Source organism: Bacillus rossius, chromosome 1 (assembly GCF_032445375.1).
Source record: "Bacillus rossius redtenbacheri isolate Brsri chromosome 1, Brsri_v3, whole genome shotgun sequence".
Taxonomy (NCBI): domain Eukaryota; kingdom Metazoa; phylum Arthropoda; class Insecta; order Phasmatodea; family Bacillidae; genus Bacillus; species Bacillus rossius.
The window spans coordinates 102219999-102228697 of record NC_086330.1 but is presented as its reverse complement, the minus strand read 5'-3'; the positions used below and the strand labels follow the sequence as shown (position 1 = coordinate 102228697).

The 8699-nt window shown below is 40.7% G+C and overlaps 1 protein-coding gene across 1 annotated transcript in view; it reads left to right on the top strand.

Moving 5' to 3' along the window:
- The first annotated feature begins 1088 nt into the window (after positions 1-1088).
- The window catches only part of LOC134540881 (methyl farnesoate epoxidase), a 49053-nt gene continuing 41442 nt past the window's right edge, over positions 1089-8699 (top strand). Inside the window, exon 1 of the mRNA XM_063383909.1 lies at positions 1089-1149. The gene's annotated coding sequence lies outside the window, so the exon portion shown is untranslated. The remainder of the gene's footprint in view (positions 1150-8699) is intronic.

The window sequence follows — 8699 nt, the reverse complement described above, 5'->3', positions numbered from 1 at the left end:
TCAGAAGTCTAACAATTCATCCATATTAGATTAGGGATTTCCTTGTTCCACAGTTATTCCTGCTGATTTATCACAAATATATGAATTCAGTTGTATGTTGGTGATTAACATGATTACACATAAGTTCTAAATTTTTGTTATTCCACATCTGGGTCTCATTTTCAAATAGCTGCTTAGTGGGAATCCCTAGTTCTGGTAGGAACATCAGAAACAACAGTAAAACATGAGCTAATTGTTTACCTAATTGTTTTCCGAGATCATGGTGAGCGAAGGATGAAATGTGCTCGTAAATTAATATGAGTGGCGCTGAGGGGCTTGGGCGCGAACCAACGACCTTCCATAAGCAGTTTGCAGTCAAGTCACGTCGCAGCGAGTTTTCCAGGCAAGAAGCAGAACTCACCAACAGCAGCTGTGTTTGGTAGTAGTAGTTAAGTAGCCTGGAAATTGTGACTGCAGCATCACCTGAAAAACTCTGAAGGTAATTATTTGACCTTGATGCGACTACCACTCACAAGCAAGGACGAAAATTTGCATGATTCCGGGGTAAGGGTGTGGAGGAAGCGGAATTACGTTTACCATTCCCGTTTCATAGTTAGGATTTTGCAAGAGCAAGAGAACTATAGTGTGGGGCTTTATAATTTCAGGGGGAGCTTTTTCTCTCTTCCCTCAGAATTTATACCCATGCCCTCAAGCTCCCATTTGATTCAGGTGATAGGGGGAGGAGGTGGCAGTCGGGTTGTCATATCACTAGCCCCTCGCTAAGGTTATCCGGGTTCGATTCCTGGCGAAGTTCAAACTTGGATTCGTCGCAATTGGGAAATTACGTTTACTGTGTGCCAGCGGGTTTTCTCGGGAACACCCGCTCCCCTCTAAAGTCCTTCCGTCAGTGTTCCATTCTCATGTCACCGCCTGTCGTACCCGATGTCTTTCATAGTTTCACGTGGTAGACTGCCAGTAGTCGGTAATGGACGCCCGTAGTCGCCGAGACGACGGTCTCCCCGAGGGTCGTGTCCGAGGAAGCAAGGTGTCGGCGGGGCAGAAGAGGGAGGAGGCTATATGAGGAGGTGTGTCGGGAGCGGAGCGGCAGTCGGGTGAAAGCGCGGACGTCGACGGCGTTTGCGGAGAGCAGCTGGCAGAGCTTTCCTTCAGGTACGAGCGTTTTAGGAAGAGTCGTTCTTCAACTTGGATTTTACCTGATAGCTCTGAAGATGTGATTTCTTTTTTCTTTCCCCATCTTACTCGGTGCATCAAACCAGTCATTAGGCCTATGTTATTTACACACTAGCTGTGGTTCCCGGCTGCGCACGATTGGATAAAGATTTTTAAAATAGCAAGTTTTATTTTAAAATAACTTTATTTTTATCTAAATTAATGTCAAATATCCAACATTGACACTCCATAACATGGATCTCGTATTCGAAGCATATATAGCTGTCCTTCGCAAGTCCTCTAGGCCTGCTGTCATTGTACAGTCTGGATACAGAGCGGTATTTCGCGCACGGGGATGGGGAGTTTTACTACACTGTAAAAACTTTAAATCTGTAATATAGTCAATTTATCCATTTTTATTCAGTTTATTGTAAATATTTTTATATCTACGAAAACATAAATTGTTTAAAATAAAGCATAGCCTATGACTACATAAAAAACCTTCTGCAGTTTTATAACAGTGAAATATTTAAAGTAGGTCTAGCTGTTTTGTAGTTTAAACACACGTACATTCTCCATTTACAATAATAAAATTAGATATGCCGGAAGGATTTTTAACATACTTCTTATGGACAGCTGCATATGTGTATATATGTATATAATATATTATTAATGTATGTATATATAATGCATTATATATATTCAAAATAATAGAAACAGTTTTTAAAATAGAACACTCATCATCTGGATTATGTTTAATTGAATGATGTTCTACTACCATCCCGATTTTTGACGCTGTATAAAAATGATTTAATTGGAAAATTTGGTAGTAAAAGTTTAAAAAAAATGTTGAAAATAAAGTTTTTAACCCAATTTATATCAATGAAACAATTTGTCTTCAGCGACAAAATTTGCTGTGGTTGTATAAATGCATCCAATGAAACACAACCAGGAGAAGTTCCCGCGGTACTCCTCGTGCAGTGGCTTGCAGTGGACCCACAAATATGCGAAAAATATTCCGTCTTTTCACATTGTTTTCCCTATACCGGCTGTGAAAATGGGGGTTTGAGACCCACATCGAAAGGGTCGGATGCTGCCCAAAAGCCTCGCGGATAAGTCAAATTCAATGTACGGAACTTTTTTCGTAGCCCTAAACTCTGAAGAACAACGCACAAAATAATTTCGAAAAATATTATGAATCCTTAGACATTTTTGTCCCTACATCGGTTGCGAAAATTATTCTAAGTCTAATTTTCACCTTTGGGGGGTTGCCTCTCCTACACTAATTATAGTGGGACTTCGACAGAGGATTAATACAATGTGACCCATAGACCCTTTCAAATAAAAGGGGTAGATCCCCTTTCCATTTACCTGGGGCTTGTTCGCATTACGAGCAAAATTTTCGTTCTTGAATAATGAGCAAGGTCCAGACGAGACGCACAGTGTTCAATCTGAAATACTTTCTCCATTATTTACAATAAAAATTTGTTCAGACCCAACTTTAAAGTCGAATACCAGCCTTGGGAAGTACTTAGACTATAAGTTCCATCACATTTTCAACTTATTTTGTCGTGATGAACCTGCAGCCTAAGTCTGCTGTTCGAATTCAGACTTATCAACCGTGTAGCCCTGTAGGTATCTCCAGTATGAAACAGAAAAATCATTGAATGCTAAATTATTTATTTTGATTAGAACAAGCATTTATTATTTTTTTAATTTCAGCAAAACTGCATCCAGTTCAATTCAAACCATATCATGTCTATTTCAGCCTTAGTTGCTACCCTGATGAACGTCGGGGGCGAACGCTACCCGTCGCAGCACAATATGGTAGCACGCTGTGATATATTTAATGTCATCTCCCGTCAGTACTTTCAACCAAGCCTTTATCGTAACTACATCAGTTTTAAAGTAAACAATATCTTGCAAATATATCCCCGCCTTGTTGGCTGTTTTATTTTTATGACATTGATTTTCCTGTAGTTTTCCTACCACAGCCCTTTTTGCAATTGATGTTTGATCAGAGACGTAACTACGAGGGGGCAGACAGAGCTTATGCCCCGGGCACCGCATTTTGATTGTTGGGGGGGGGGGGGGGGAGAACAGATTAACTTAATTGTTTGTATTGAAAACGTACACAAGGATACATGTATATAGTAAAATATTAAAAAACTGTTATTTTGCGCATATTGCGATATATTGAAAATGAAATGACTTCAAGTAGTAAATATATTTATTTACCATATAAGTTGAATAAAAAATATTTGGAACAGTGGAATAAATATGTGGGGATGATATGAAGTGTTATCGGGAAGGTTTTGGTTTGGTTGGTTTGATAAAAAGGTGGCGCCAAAATGAGTTCTTGCCCCGGATGTAAACTAATCTAGTTACGTTCCTGTGTTCGATAGCAAATCTTGCCTCTAGATGTTCGCGCTGTGTAAAATATCACGCGAGTGATCATGCTTATGAACACTCGCGTGACTATTAGATTGTAACACTCAGTAAATATTTGGTGACAAAACTGGCGACTAAACACAACATGCAAGAGATTAGTCGTGTAATATTTGCAGAAACAGCTGTCAAAAGAAACCGAAAAGCCAAGAGAACGAAATAACAAAGATGACGTGCCAAACCAAGCGTTAGGTCCACCTGCCTGGCGCGAAATTGCATTGTTAAGTGTTTGTGTGTTTTTAATACGAGTTTATATAGGAAAATTCTGGAGTCAGTTTTCGCACGAACTTCAGGCTATGTGGGATGCCTACTAACAATGCTTTTGGCGTTTGGTAAACATTTTATTCGGAGCCCTTTAATATGTTTAAAATGGTAACTTCTACTCTTCTGTATCCTTATAACGTGCAACTAATTATCTACGAAACCACACAATGTTGTGCATTGTCCTTTTACGCTATTTCTAACGATAATACTTTAAATTTTTCTCTTCAAGTCTCGTAGTAACTCATAGCACGGCAAAAATACTGCATGCCCTTAGCTGCCTTACATCTCGTATCAAAGTAACATTATAACTCCTGATAGTCTTTAAGCCTTATTACTTTTAAGTTAAGGCTTAATGTTTTAATTTGGTGTCCACAAAAATAATTTTTTCTCCCTTAATGGCCTCTACACATGATCAATACAGACATTAGTCGCACTTATTATAACTGTCGTGTGTGGGAACAGCGTCTCGACAGTCCAAACTGTCAGTTCAAACAGTAGGTCCATCTGTCCATCAGCTGAGTGTCATGGCAGACATCTTTGTTTATACTCTTTGATTATTTGCTATTTTTTCCCTTTTTCCAACTTAAAGTGCAACTGTAATTGTAATATCCAAAGTTTCGTCCATATTCTACGATGAAACGATACATCCAACAGAAACAGCTACCACAAGAATGATCATGTGTGGAGAGGCTTCAGTTAGTCCCTACTATCAGTGCGGACTGTTCGTTCTGAACTGAGCACCTGGACTGATCGTGTGTGCAGAGGGCCTCAAATCAATCCCAACTGTCAGCTCGAACTGAGAAGTTCGAACTGGGAGCTGGACTAATCGTGTGTGGGGGCATTTTCGTATTAACTTTAAGGCTATAATTCGAATATTTATCAAAATTGGCAATATACCTGTCTCAAAATTGGTGCTTGGATGTTTGTTATCAGGATGGTAGTAATGTTAGACTGAATAACTTTACATTATTCATACGCTTGGTGTGCGAAATAACAAGTGTCGTTTCCATGACCAAAGCTGGTGCATCGGTGTGTACAGCCCGTATATCTCCACTCCTTTCCAATAATTGGCATAAAATTCTCGTGGTATCAGTAACAGCTTGTTAGTGTGCTGCCGTCACATTACGAGAAAAGTTGGTGGAACGTCACCATTTTTAGGGCTGAGAGTTGATTGTTAATCCAAGACGGAGTTGATACTTGCATGGTAGGAAGACATGTCATCATATGGTCATCAGGTGGCGCACTAAGAATATTGGGAAACAATGTTGCTTTCTGAAGTGTAGGGTTATGCTCAGGGCCATCAAAAGGGTGAAACCTGGGGGGGGGGGGTGAGGTAGGTAAAATCCCTGAAAAGGAGTTTAGTTTCGATATTTTTGCTAATTCTTGGTTTTACTCTAATATGACAAACAATTCAAATCTATTGTTAATAGAATTCATAGGAAACCTTAAAATGTAATGCGGTACACGCAGTAATATTTATTGTATATTGTAAGGATTTGAAGAACTGTACATTAAATAACAGAGAGGGGGTCTGACAAATAATTTTCCCCCAGGCTTTTGGTTTCTCTCGACGACCCTGGGAGCGCTCTGTTTTGTTCGCAACACGCCTAAGCAAAAGCACGTTCGTCGATCAGGGGATTTCTCGCGTGGAGCGGCCTCGTGAGAAGAAAGGATCGAAAAGATAAAATAAATAAATAATGGGGTGCGTGGCTACCACGCGCGCTAGAAGTGAAAATTCACACTTCCAAATCTACTGGAAAGATAAAACGAAATATACAATAACTAATTTTAACGTTAAATCTAAAAAAAAAAAGTAATGTACGCAAATGAGGTTTAAAATTGTAACAAACATGCCGATTAAAAACCTGCAAAGAGTCTGACTCTAGTTATCTCGTAATTCTCCTTAACCGTCTCCACGATCGAACACCCTACTCATGAGCGTTGCACTTTTCGTTACGATCTGATGAGTCGCCGCCGACTGTGAAGGAGTTTCAATAAAAAAAAAAAAAGAGCGATGAAACGCAGGGGCGGCTCCAGGGCAGGGCGAGCCGGGAAATCGCCCAGGGCCCCGCATAGGTGTTTCTTGTTTTTACTATCGTGTAACTTAAGATGCTGTCAATACCTACTTCAAATAATGATAAATTATTAGAAAAACATTCAAAGATTTTATTGCCACGTATTATGACGCGATCTACCGGAAATTTGATCGTAAGCATTTATAAAACTGACCTGAGAATAATTTATCAGGAAAGGGTATCAAAATATCCCAAGATAAAATAGAAAAAAAAGTCGTCGAAATTTGTGTTCCAGTTTGGGTTAGTAATTTTGTGTGAAAGAGTAAATTTGTCAAATTATCCGGGGGAGGGCCTCCACGCTGATGAAACGAGCGGAGCTTGGCGGGTTCGGGAACAGCTGGGCTGTCGGGCCGCCTGCGACCACGGGGCTGCCGTTGCGCAACGGCGCGGGGCGGTTACGTCCGGGCGCCAGTTCCTGGTCGGCTCTTCCGGAGAGAGACTTTCACCTTCGGCGGCCGGCCCCCGCCGCTGGGTCGCGGCGACCTCCGTCTGCCTCAGCGCCTGCCTGCCCTCCCGCCCGGGCTACTAGAGTGCTGTCTGCTTGACGGCGGATGAGTCCGTAGTTCGTTTTTAAACTGTATTGTTAGAAGAGTGAAAATAGCTAAAATGTGTGTCTTCAGAATAATTTTTAGGCATAAAACTCCCGGTACAGATTTTTGAAAGCACCCAAAATATCTTTATTACACCTTTATCTTAATTCCTCCGTCATCTAATGTTGTAGTCACCGCTCAAATCTCACAGTTTTCCTATGCATGACGAGAATACCGCGTCAGTCCAGATACCGCGCTATATAAGAACCGGCGAGCCGCCTCACTAACACAAATACACCCCTTCAGGCTCGCCTTCCCCGCAATGCTGGGGTATCGCATTTTCATGCCATTATCATCGTTTTACCTATGACAATGCGTAGGAATATTCTTAATATGGTTTCTTTTCATATTTTTTTCAGTTAAACGTATGTAATTTTATTATTTGATTTAAATCATCGTTTGCTTTCACTGAAGGTAGTTTAACAAGTGAAAACGTGATGTGTGTGATCACAATGAAACCGTAGCCTTTAACACACGTCTGTATGTTTAAAAGTTTTCGGAACATTTCACTTCGAATATAGAAGGCGGAAACGCAAGCCGAAACGCAAGAAGTTCAAAGTAAGCAAATTCTTGCACTGCGTTATTGCGTTATTTATGAACGGGTATTTAATTACGTCGTTATTTAACTTTTAGTGTCTTTTTTTTTAATTCTCGCGTAGTTCATAAATCCGAACTTACAAATGGTCAGTATGGTAGCAGATAGATCAATAAAATTAGTCTCGAGACTTAGCTCTTACTGCACATGCTGCGTCAGAAATAAACGCTACAGCAAGATTTAGCGTGACAGTGACATGTTTGCGACCATGGGTGGTTTCACGTGATCGACACATGCACACAGATCACTGGGCTCATGGCAGTTTTGAGTCTGCCATTTGGCGGAGGGATATTGAAGGATATTTTTAAGCAGGGCTTCCAAAAATGCTTCAAGTATAAGTTCGAGTAACCCTCTCCACAACAAGCCATGGAGTTGCCTATATTCGAGATATTCCCGAACGGCTCGTGAACTCTTACATCTGGTTTGTCTTATGTCCCCGACACTGAGCGATTTATATATGAACAAATCAACAAAACTTTACTCGTGGTTCTGATTTGTGGACTACTTTCGATCGTATAGCATCTAGTACATGTAATACAGTCATTGTACTAAGTTTAATTTAGCTTCAGGAAAGAGTTAAAAATGCACTGTATATTTACTTAAAATTAAAGTAGAAAGATAATTCGTGGTATTCTACCAACAATCTGCGCAGCGACAAATTATTCAGGGATCTTCGTAAATATATCCTTATCTTCATAGATTTACACTAAGTTCACTTACTTCGAAAATTAATTCACAAGAATAATCGTGGTATACAAAAAACATCTAAAATTGGTTGAGGGTACTACAAAAATATAGTAATTTCTTCCACGTGTGTGTGTTCATTCTGTTTATAACGGAAAACACAACTCGGAAGTCAAAATACGGCGTTTTTTCTACGAAGACCGTGTTATTTTAAATTACGAAGAGCTCTAAGTTTATTTCAGGTGAATTCTTCGTTGTAAAGTTTGTAAATTTACTATAATTTCTAACAGTGTAAAATTATCATTTGGATGGCAGGCTGTTTCCGTCTTGTTATAATTGTAAAGAAATTCCTTAAAGTGGAGAGATGTGTAGTGCGGAATAGTTGGCAACACCGGTTGTGGTTGCACGGTGTTCCGGGCGGCTCTGGAAAAGAGCATGACAAGGGCGGGGGAGAGGTTATCGGTGGAAGCGACAGTCACGTCACGCGGGTGCAGCCAGCACGTAGCGATGCACCTCCGCGCATGGCCCGCCTCTTCCTGCTGTGCTGCGGAGCTGCTGTTGTTCTCCCTCACTCCGCCCCCCCCCCTCCCCTTCCCTTACCAGTGCGGTCAGATCTGCAGGCGGAAGTGGGCCGGCGCGACTCGTCTGGCGAATTTCTCTTCCCGCCACTGCCACCGGGTGTTCCCTCGTCGAAACAAGTCACGTCCGAATAAAACTGCAACCAGGTTTTTTATCAGTGTTTTGTTCTTTCTGAAAATTTATTTGAGAATAATTTTTATCTACAGAAACTAACGCGGGGAAATAAAGCGCAGTTTCCTAGAGTCGGGGCTTTCGGAAAATAAGGCAAATAATAACTTAGCGAAAGGTTTTCAGTGAGGATAAAAATGTATTTAC